At 36.6% G+C, this 12,341-nt stretch overlaps 1 long non-coding RNA gene across 1 annotated transcript in view; it reads right to left on the bottom strand.

Annotated features, from left to right (window-relative positions):
- LOC105473673 (uncharacterized) overlaps window positions 1–2,133 on the bottom strand; it is a 28,114-nt gene extending 25,981 nt beyond the window's left edge. Inside the window, exons 1-2 of the long non-coding RNA XR_011625817.1 lie at window positions 1,914–2,133; window positions 1,399–1,576 (exon numbers count right to left, since the gene is read on the bottom strand). This is a non-coding gene — a long non-coding RNA (uncharacterized lncRNA). The remainder of the gene's footprint in view (window positions 1–1,398; window positions 1,577–1,913) is intronic.
- Between the last annotated feature and the right edge of the window lie 10,208 nt (window positions 2,134–12,341).

The following is a 12,341-nucleotide window of genomic DNA, read 5'->3' as shown; positions in this document are numbered from 1 at the left end:
AATACAGAAGCTTTATCTGTATGTCTGATATTCCCCCACTTTCTTTGTATCAGTTTGTGAAAAAAAAAGGGTACAATTCTTCAATTATCTAATTAAAATACTTCATGCTCAGTTGACCTCATTGGCAGGAGGAAAGACTGGACGTCTTCCTCCTGGGAGAGCTTACCCCAAGGTGCTCCAGGGCCATGTCCACTGGTCAGTAGCCAGCTGCAGCTTGTCAGGAGAGAGCAGGACTGCTTAAGGTGTCTAATCTTGCCAACTAGAGGCTGCTGGCGCTCAAGTGTCAACGTGATATCACCATGGAAACCAAGCCCTTCCAGGGCAGGCCTTACTAGTGGTTACTGTGAATAGGGAAACTGTCTTCTTACAATGGAACCTTATCCTGATTGCCCTATTTTTTATAAAACACACGTAGACTAAACTCCTTTTCATGTCAAACTCCCCAAGGAAATTATCTCTGTTGATACTAAATAATTAAGAGTCCCAAATAAACTAGAAACTGTCATTTCTGTTTAGCTTTCAAAATGAGCCAACTACAAAAACTCTTCACTCTGTTGTAGTGGATAGGCCATTAGGAACTGGAAAACAAACAAACAAACCCCAAAATACTAAGTAGTTCACTGTCTCTGGTTTGTACTATGTCCTCTTTCCCGGATCCCTGCATAATTAAATGGAATGGAATTGATGTAGTCAGCATTGATGGAGAGAGCTTTCTGCCTGGAGATAAGAAGCAGTCAAGTTGTGGGGAGGCAGAAGCATGGAAGCAACCTGGACAACGGGAACAAATGCACCAGGGACTTAAATATTTGTTCCTATATTTAGAGGAAAAGAACCCTAGGCATGGGCCCAAAACTTCGACAGTGCTGTTTTCCTTCTTTGAATTTGCTCTAAGGGTGTGAGTGTCTTTCAGACAGATGGCTGAAATGATTGCTCCCCTCACTTGCATATTGCACAATGAATTTTGTTTCATAGATTTGGTTTTATCTAAAGAAACGTTTATATTATTTTTACATACCACTGGCCTACTGATTTACAAACTTGTATCCTATTACCCTGGAACAAAGACCCAGTAATTGTCCTGGTTATAGAATTAGACATCATCTGGGAGAATATAAGGGATATCCTCAGCCAAAACCAAGATTATAGTATTGGAAAAAACGCTCCCTGAGATGGTGAGGATGCCCACACTTATACCCGAATTATAACATGACAGCACTTCAGTAATGATGCCAGGCTTCTCTCTCCTATGCAGCACTTTCCAAAACAATGCTGCCTGGAAACACATCTCCAAAAGAGAGTTTGTAGGCTAGCTTTTTGAGTTTTAACCTTAACTTCCCATTTAAGCTCATAGAAAAAAAAAATATGACATTAAATCTCCCTGCCTTTCTGGGTACTTACTGTTGCCTGAATGATGGAAAGCTCTTTCGAAAAGATGGTTTTCTGTACTTCTGCTTTTCTTCACCAGTGGGTCTCAGAGATTGGCTTCTCTTAGGTATCTATTTGTAGATTCAAGAAACCAGTTGACTGTTGCCTGGGATACCGAGATTTTAAAGATACCGTCCTGGCTCACAACAGGCTAAAAATTAGAAGGGATAAGAAAAATATACACAAAATTCTAAATCAAAATAGATTTGCCTAAGTTGCATGAGAAATACAGAATTGTGCAATAAAATAATGAAGAGATTCTATCTAGTTGGGAAAAACAGGCAAGTATTAATGAAAAAGTAGAGTTCAACAACAACTTTGAAGAAAGAGTAAAATTTTAACAGGCAGAAAGAGGAGCCAACGACCAAAGGGAAAGGGTTGGGAAAGTAGGGATGTGATGGGGGAACAATCTGTATTCTGGATTAATTGAAGGAGACGAGTGTTAGAGAGGGGCAATGAAAAGTGATGCCATAAAATAATCAGGGCACCTTTTGTGGAAGGCTTTGAACACCAGTGTGAGGCATCTGAATCCTCTTCGGTAGGCGATTGGAAGCCATTGATGGTGTTTTTGATAGCACTTTGGAAAGGCTGGTCTTACATGTGTTGAATAGAAATGGCAAAATAGTTATGAGAGACACTACAGAGACACACTAAACGCTTAGAGATGGAGGGTGAGGGAACAAGAGTGAAGAGTCACTTTTCAGACGTAGACAGACCTGCATTGTCTATGTAACAAAGATCCAGTAATTGTCTGGGTCTTTGCCCCAGCAATATTGTAGCAACTTGCCACTTGAACTGTGGATGGTCTAAACTGAGGTACTGTAATTGTAAAATATACTCTGGATTTCTAAGGTTTTTATATTAAAGAATGTAAATACCCCATTGCTTACATGTTGAAATGCTAATATTTAGTATTTACTGCATTACATAAAATATATTTAAAACTACTTTAACCTGTTTCTTTAAAAATGTGTAGTGTAGCTACTAGAAAATTTAAAATTATATATGTGGCTTACATTCTATTTCTATTGGATGGCGGTCGTTTAGATTTTAGACAAATGGAACAATGGTGGACCATTAACAGACAAAGAAAAAGGAAGAACACGAGGTAGGGAGAGAGATCATCAACTTAGTGTTTCATATTTTAGCTTGGAGTGAAACATTCAAGTGGAACGTCAATAAAGCAGCTGAAAATATAAGTCTGGTATTAGGAGGGAATTGAGTGGGAGAAGCAGTTAGGAAGCCAATTGCTAAATCTTCTAGAACTACTGATAATTGCTCGAAAATATTATATCATTATGAGTCTCTGACAAATAATTTCTTTGGGCATACTCCTTAAAATGCCATATGGTATATATGGACCTCCTTGACCTTGCGTGTGGGCCTTCTCCTTACAAAATTCTCTCTAGTTTCCAGTGCCCACAGATATGGACGACTTACAAGGTGCCGAAGACTTGTAATGGAGTGGGAGATGATGGTGTGGGGTGCAGGCTGCTGCCACAATTGTGAACAAACTGGTCCCTAGGGGTTAGTGATGTGAGTGAATACTGACATTCAGAACAACCACAACATTTGTTTTGCAGTACTCAGGATGGAACAACAGAAGCAGTCTTTGCTCTTCATGATTTTATAATCTGATATGTGGACATAAAACACCATCAGACAGTGGGATTTTTCTTTTTTGATCTCAGTGTCTAGAATTATATGACCATCAGTTTAAATGCTCCATTCATTTTTGGTCCAATTCTAATGCCTTTTTTTTTTTTTTAAATTAAATATCTTGTTCTCTTCCAACTGGATATACTCTTTTTTTCATTTGAGCCCTGATAGCATTTTTTATCTCTTTCTCTCTTTTTTATTGTCTGCCTTGTGTTGAATTATTTCATTACATATCTCTCCTCTCCCCTAGACTATATGGCCCTTGGATATGGATGACATATATTTATCTTGATCTTTCCTGATAATTTGTATTTAGTTCATTCAGCCAGTGCTATGCTGAATGAACAAAAATTAAAACAGCTACCATTTGTTCAGCATTTACTATACGTGAGGTTCTGTAAGTATTTAATTGACTTCTCGCCAACCATAAAAATTACATTTTATTATTTTCAAATTTATAGTTAAGAAAACTGAGGTACAAAGAATTTAAGAAACTAGTCCAGCGCTGTCCAGCTGGTCGGTGGTAGAGCCAAAATTAGAACTCCTGTGGCCTGACTGCAGAGCCTTCACTGTGAGAGAGTGTATTGTTGTGCTTAGGAAAATGGTTTTGGAGTAAGAGTAAAATGGTTTGGAGTAAGCTTCAAGCCTTAATACCACTACCTATATCTGTAGGACTTTGGGAAAGTTCCTGTCTAAACTTCTTTAACCCTTTTCCTGTTTTCCTTGAGATGACTTGCCAGCGGCTGCAGTGTTTACTCTAAGATAACTTTGCCACAAAATATCTCACTTTTATTATTATTTTCAAATCGCTCTACTATATCGACTTTGGAAACAAGAGACATCATTCTATTGATACCATTCTGTTTTTAGTAGTGGTATTTTCATTTACGAAAATGTAGTAATTCTCCATCACTGAAAATGTCAAATCCTGGAAAACGTAGCATTCCTACAACGAGCAGTTGTTGGCCAACGATTCATTTGATGAATTCGATTTTTCTGAAATGGATAATTCTGATGTTAGTTTTGTTTAGAAGTAACTCCAAGAACAGTTTTTATATTTTATTTTCCCATTGAAAATCAGTCAGATTGGCTTTAGCCTCAAAAAAGTGTTTATGTAAAATTAAATGAGTGCTGGCAGCGAGCTGCGCTTTTTTTCCTAAATGAAAAAAGCATTAAACTTTGGTTTTCTCATCTCTAAAACAGGGGAAACAATTTCACCTAACTCTTAGGTTTACTAAGAGAAGCACCAATTATCTCAGGTACAGCATTTAATACCATGCCCCGGTTAAGGGTCAAACTCAAAAAAGTTTTAGCTGAGTAAAATAAACAACAGTGCAAGATTAAAATGTCAATCCATTAATCTGATTAAGTAAATTTCTGTTACTGACTTAGAAATAATGAGAAAACTTTAGTTTTCCAGTTATTCTAGGTTCCTCACTCACTCAAAAATGGCCCGGTATAAAATGGTTCCAGACAAGTAATTGTGATGCTTCCCATGAGACTTCTCAAAGCATGAGGTATTTATTCTTTATAAAAGATGCTGTGTTCTAAGCCAATGTGTATGTATTAATTAGATGGGGGAGACTTCAAAATAAGAGGAGGTATTTCTTTTTTTTCCTGCCAAGAACGTGCTAAGGAAACCTAACGTATATACACATACACACCACAAATGAACTGAGAGTGACTGACGCGAGGGGCATAAAGGAAAGCATTGCCAGGACATTCTCACTGTTTATTTTCCAGGCCATGTTCCTATTAGCTAAGTGATGCCCACAGCACAGCCAATACAGCCTTCCCAAGCACAAACAGTTTTTCCAACAAAGAACTCCAATCACAGAGAGATTCTGACTCAATACTTGCCAGACGCCTGAGTAAGGGCCCTTCCCCAAGCTTGGCAGTGTTTTCAAACACACTCAAGGGCCAGATGGCTATTGGTCTGATTCACAGGAATGTGGTATAGTCACCAATAATGTGTCCAATTTTTAATTCCCACGCAGATAGTTCATCTTGAGAGGAGATTAAACATAGCTAGATAAGATGGCAGTGAACCAGAACTTCAAAGATGTGTGTTATTGAGAGGTTGCAGTTTGAACTAGTTGTAGAGAAGCTTTTTCTGTAGCCTTTAGAATTACAGATTTGTAGCATGTGATAGCCAGATAGAATGTTGGAGGCCATCTTGTGTAGCATTCTCCTTTTATAGAGAGAACAGAACCCAAGAGGCTATGTGATTCAAGATTGAAATCTGAGGTAGAAGCCAGAAATCTCAATTCCTCCCCAGTTCTGAACATTTTTCAGTAATTATAATAACCTGTTCAGCAGTTGTTTCAGTAGTCTTATAACATAATCATTAACAAATTCTAGTGAATAAAGGAGTCAAGCTTCAATATTATTTTAGTCACGTTTCACAGCCCTGTTCCTCTTTGTTGCCATAACTGATTTTGTCTGTCCCCTCCTCTACTCTGTGATGTCCCCAGGAAAATGAGTGTCTTTTGTTTTTCTCTTTATCCTCATGAACTAAATAAATGTTTCTTGAATGAATAAATGAATAGATATGGACCCGTCCGTGAAATTCCCTTTACAGGGCACTTCACACATAGTAAACTCAGGTAAACTCATACTTATGTACTAGGACGATAATGAAAGTAAGTCCATGGAACAAAACACACACTTCCTATTCACTGGACGCTAGCAATAAAAGAGAATTTATATTGCAAATGAACAATTAACAACCAAATGAAACTACCAAGTAGAAGACGAGTTAAATAAATGGAAATGCTAAAATGGAGCACAATGAAAAATGCATGTGGTGCTGAAGAAGGTGCTTTCAGGAGAAGACAGAAAGATCCAATTTCTAACCTCCGTAGGCACCGTCATGGAGCAACACAAGCTGTTGCTATTGTGGTCAAACCCAGAGCAAATCTTCAAACAAGTAAATAAAAGAAATATTATGCTAAAATCAAATTAGTAAAAGAGGTAGGGATATTACGCTAATTTTTAAGTATGTTGCAAGAGAGCATATAATAGACAGAAGAATCAGTACTGAGACAGACTGCTTTTATCCACAGCCAGGAAAGACTTCAAAGAAATGATGGAGTTTTAGGTGAAATCCATTAAACTGAAAACAGCAAACTGATGGATTGCTCAACCTTACATCGAAAGGCAGTAATAAGTAAATGTAAAATTTGGGGTTCTTAATTTTGATCCCAGAGCTCAGTTAACTGAGTATTATACATTGAAGCTAGAGTTTAGCACATTAAAAAAGCAATATATTGATAAGGATTCTTTTTACGACATGTAATAGAAACACAGCTAGTTTAGGCAAAAGGAGAAAAGCATTAGCCAGAGATAATTCTGGATATTTAAAGGGACACTATTTGATTAAGAGAACTCCTTTCTCTCCAATGCCTGGCCCTGGCAACTAAAGACTATTATTTCTATTTATGCTCTTTTAGAAAGTTTGTTTTGAAAGTCAACATTGGACAATTTCTTTGTTGTTCTTGGCTGTATGTTTCCTTCCTCTGAAGTGCTGGGTGCCTCAGCTTCCATGTATGAAACAAGAGTTTTAGAAAATGAAAATACATCTGGTGATATTTCAGAAATATTATCTTATTATGCTGATTTGTGACAGACTTGGGTTTCTGCTGACATTTGCAAGCCCAAATGGAACAGCAACACTCTGCTAGCAGTAATTAATATTATTCATAAGATATGAGTATTTTCAGTGACTTCATAAATTAATAGTGCATTTAGAACACTAAATCTTTATCCTCTTCCACCTGATTCCAGTGGAGGTTGAATTTATCTGTATTTTACCTTCAGGCATATGAAGCACTTGTCAACTTCAAGAGTTTTTAGATAGTGGGCAATTTCAACAATTTCCTAGCAGATTTTTGCAGATCTAAGGATAGAAACTTCTGTGTTGAAATATACATGTCAATACTCCCTTGACTGACCCCCTGCTTTCTACTATGATGTCTACTGTAAAGGGACACACTCTCTCCCTACGAACCACTGTCCCCCCACTACACACAAACTCAAAATACCTTTAAATCTAAGCTACACCTTATCTATTGACAGTTTCTGGCATAATTTTCTATTTTGTAAGACAAATGGAGCTGAAGTGATGTTGACATCTATTTTGCCACCTGAAACTTAACTAACCCATCATCATCCCTTTCTCATTCCTTTGCTTGCCTTCTGATTGGGGTCTTTATAGTCCTATCTGAGTACTGTCTCCATGTCCCAACCCTTATTTTCACATTCCTCATTAGTACCTCTTTTTCAACATTCATTTGGATACTGAAACTTCCAGAAACAACAGGACAAGAAATCAGCATTTGGGGTGGGGAGGTGGCAAACAGTTTTACTTTGTATTACTGGAGATAGAGTAGCAATATATAAAAAGGCTGTGGGTGGGAACAAAAAGAACAGCCCTAATACTCCAATGCTTCACCAAGTCAGAGAGTCAAATAGCAGGAATAGGATTAATGATTTCACTGAAATCCAGCAGAGCCATAATAGCAGAGTATCTCTAAACCCTGGAAATCAAGTTATATGCTAATATATCATTATACCCTCCAATTGTAATAAGCTGTATTAAAGCTAAGCCATAATCCCTGTGTGTTAGCAAACATTGGGACTAGATAGATCTTTTCTCATTCCACGAGGAGTAAACTGAAAAATAATAACAGACTTCAACAACAGCTGGGATGTTGCTCAACATGTAAAATTATGTTGGAATACAAGAGATGTTACATAATTGTTAAAATTCAGAGGAATGACAGTTTCTTCACATGATGAATTCTTGGTGTCAGAAAAAAGTTTAGAAAAAGTTAGCGTCCACAGTAACATAAGTAAAGATATGGCATCTATAAAATAGGAATGAAAAGCTATAAAAAGAGAAAAAGTTACAGAGTGAGCTCAAAAGCCACTATTTCAAGGTGAAGCTGAAGCTGAATGCAATGAAAAAAGATTACATAGCAATTAAAAATACAAAACAGAATTAAAATCAGCATCAGACACAGCAGAATGTTAATATAAAATCAATAACAGAGAGTAGCAATATGAAAGCCAATTTAATGACTTCTTCCATAATGCAGAGGCAAACATTAATTAGAGTTTTAAATATCATGAAAAAGAATATTTACAGAGGACATGCAGTGGAGAAAAATGTTAAAATGTGAAGATTTATGAAGAATAAGTAATTGTCACAGATACTAAAAGAAATCACTGAAGAAAATATTTCTCAGCATACAGATTAAAAGGCTCACTGTGTTTGAGGAAAAGTTGACAAATTACCAAGCCACCACTACAAGAACTGCTAAAAGGAGCTCTAAATCTTGAAACAAATCCTGGAAACACATCAAAACAGAATCTCTTTAAAGCATAAATCACAGGGGACCTATAAAACAAAAATACAAGTTAAGAAAAAAACAAAAACAACAAACAAACAAAAAAGTCAATGTACATAGGCAACAAAGAGCATGATCAAAACAATGGTACCTGCAAATAACCTCACTAAGAAACAAAAGGGGAGATATTACAACTGACACCATTGAAATACAAAAGATCATTCAAGGCTGCTGTGAACACCTTTATGCACATAAACTAGACTACCTAGAAGAGATGTATAAATTCCTGGAAAAATACAACCCTCCTAGCTTAAATCAGGAAGAATTAGATACCCAGAACAGACCAATAACAAGTAGCAAGATTGAAATGGTAATTTGAAAATTACAAACACAAAAATGTCCAGGACCAGACAGATTCACAGCAGAATTCTACCAGACCTTCAAAGAAGAATTGGTACCAATCCTTTTAACACTATTCCACAAGATAGAGAAAGAAGGAACCCTCCCTAATTCATTCTATGAAACCAGCATCAACCTAATACCCAAACCAGGAAAGGACACAGCCAAAAAATAAAACTGTAGACCGATATTGTTGATGAATGTAGATGCTAAAATCCTTAACAAAATACTAGCTAACCAAAGCCAACAAGATAATATCAAAAAGATCATCCACCATGATCGAGTGGGTTTCATACCAGGAATGCAGGGATGGTTTAACATATGCAAGTCAATAAATGTGATACACCACATAAACAGAATTAAAAACAAAAATCACATGGTCATCTCAATAGATGCAGAAAAAGCATTTGACAAAATCCAATGTCCCTTTATGATTAAAACTCTCAGCAAAATTGGCATACAAGGGACATATCTTAAGGTAATAAAAGCCATCCATTACAAACCACAGCCAACATAATACTGCATGGAGAAAAGTTGAAAGCATTCCCTCTGAGAACTGAAACAAGACAAGGATGCCCACTCTCACCACTCCAATTCAACACAGTACTGGAACTCCTAGCTAGAGCAATCAGACAAGAGAAAGAAATAAAGGGCATCCAAATCAGTAAAGAGGAAGTCAAGTTATCACTGTTGGCTGATGATATGATTGTTTACCTTGAAAACTCTAAGGACTCCTCTAGAAAGCTCCTAGAACTGATAAAATAATTCAGCAAAGTTTCTGGATAAAAGGTCAATGTACACAAATTAGTAGCACCGCTATTCACCAACAGCAACCAAGCACAGACCAAATTAGGAACTCAACCCCTCTTACGATAGCTGTAAAAAAAAATACTTAGGACTATACCTAACAAAAACCTCTACAAGGAAAACTACAAAACACTGCTGAAAGAAATCATAGATGACACAAACAAATGGAAAAACATCTTATGCTCATGGATGGGTAGAATCAATATTGTGAAAATGACCATACTGCCAAAGCAATCTAAAATTCAATGCAATCCCCATCAGAATACCATCATCATTCTTGACAGAAATAGAAAAAAGAATTCTAAAATTCACATGGAACCAAAAAAGAGCTCACATAGCCAAAGCAAGACTAAGCAAAAAGAACATATCTGGAGGCATCACACTACCTGATTTCAAACTATACTATAAGGCCATAATCATCAAAACAGCATGGTACTGGTATAAAAATAGGCACATAGACCAATGGAACAGAATAGAGAACCCAGAAATAAATCCAATACTTACAGCTAACTGATCTTCGACAAAGCAAACAAAAGCATAAAGTGGGGAAAGGACATCCTTTTGAACAAATGGTTCTGGGATAATTGATTAGCCACACATAGGAGAATGAAACAGGATCCTCATCTCTCACCTTATACAAAAATCAACTCAAGATAGATTAAAGACTTAAACCTAAGACCTGAAACTACAAAAATTCTACAAGATAACTTTGGAAAACCCCTTGTAGACATTGGCTTAGGCAAGGATTTCATGACCAAGAACCCAAAAGCAAATGCGATAAAAACCAAGATAAATAGCTGGGGCCTAATTAAACTAAAGAGCTTTTGCACAGCAAAAGGAACAGTCAGAATAACTCAGGAATAACGGGAATAACCCACAGAGTGGGAGACCAGGAATAACAGGAATGACTCACAGAGTGGGAGAAAATCTTCACAATCTATATGTCTGACAAAAGACTAATATCTAGAATCTACAACAAACTCAAATCAGTAAGAAAAAAACCAAACAATCCCATCAAAAAGTGGGCTAAGAACATGAACAGACAATTCTCAAAAGAAGATATACATATGGCCAACAAACATATGAAAAAAAATGCTAAACATCACTAATGATGAGAAAATGCAAATCAAAACCACAATGTGATACCACTTTACTCCTGCCAGAAATGGCCATAATAAAAAAATGAAAAAACAGTAGATGCTGGCATGGATGTGGTGAACAGGGAACACTTCTACACTGCTGGCGGGCATGTAAACTAGTACAGCCACTATGGGAAACTGGAATTCCTTAAAGAACTAAAAGTAGAATTACCATTTCATCCAGCAATCCTACTACTGGGTATCTATCCAGAGGAAAAGAAGTCATTATTCGAAAAAGATATTTGCACACACATGTTTATAGCAGCACAGTTCACAATTGCAAAATCGTGGAACCAACCCAAATGCTCATCAATCAATGACTGGACAAAGAAACTATGGTATATCTATATACTATGGAATACTATGCAGCCATAAAAATGAATGAATTAACAGCATTTGCAGTGACCTGGAAGAGACTGGAGACTATTATTCTATGTGATGTAACTCAGGAATGGAAAACCAAATGTACGTTCTCACTGATATGTGGGAGCTAAGCTATAAGAAAGAAAAATGGCATAAGAATGATACAATGAATTTTGGGGACTTGAGGGGAAGAATGGGAGGGGGCTAGGGATAAAAGACGATAAATATGGTGCAGTGTATACTGCTTGGGTGAAGAGTGTACCAAAATCTCACAAATCACCCCTAAAGAACTTACTCATGTAACCAAATACCACCTGTACCCCAATAACTTATGGCAAAAAAATGCAAAGAAAACTGGCAATGAATACTGAAATTAGTTAAACGCAAAAGTATAAATGAATGGCAGAAATATGGTTACAAGACTGAATAAAAATACAAAAATTATTTTTTAATTTAAATTTAAAAAATAGAATTAGGGACACAAATGTAGTTTTATATATTGATATGTAGTGGTGACTTCCGGGCTAATATACTCATCATCCGAGTGGTATATATTGTACCCTTAGTTAGTATTTCATTCCTCACCCCCACTCCCATTCTTCCACCTTAAAAATCATTCTTAAAAAAGAAAATATAAACTGTTAAGAAACAATGTTTAAAACAAAGACTCTAGCTCTGTATTATTTTATTTATTTATTTATTTATTTATTTATTTATTTATTTATTTTGAAGACAATTTCACTCTTGTTGCCCAGGCTGGAGTGCAATAGTGTGATCTCAGCTCACCAAAACCTCCGCCTCCCAGGTTCAAGTGATTCTCCTGCCTCAGCCTCCAGAGTAGCTAGGACTACAGGTACATGCCACCACACCTGGCTAACTTTGTATTTTTATTAGAAATGGGGTTTCTCCATGTTGGTCAGGTTGGTCTTGAACTCCCGACTTCAGGTGATCCCCTGCCTCCGCCTCCCAAAGTTGTATTATTCTTTAAAATTGTTTTTGGAAACAACCTTTAAAAATCGCTGTGGATAGTTAAGAGAATAGATATATGACTCATTCAAGACAATGGAGTATCAAAGCTAGCAGAAGACAAGTTAAATGACAGATCCTCATCTTCTCTCTTAATTCTATAGGCTTCAGCCATCTCAAAAACCTTCCTAGAGCTTTTATATCTTAATATGCCTCAGAAAACTCTTCTTTC

This window comes from Macaca nemestrina, chromosome 7 (assembly GCF_043159975.1).
Source record: "Macaca nemestrina isolate mMacNem1 chromosome 7, mMacNem.hap1, whole genome shotgun sequence".
NCBI classification, from domain to species: Eukaryota; Metazoa; Chordata; class Mammalia; order Primates; family Cercopithecidae; genus Macaca; species Macaca nemestrina.
Note: the sequence above shows the minus strand (reverse complement) of the source record. Positions and strands in the feature narration are given on the sequence as shown.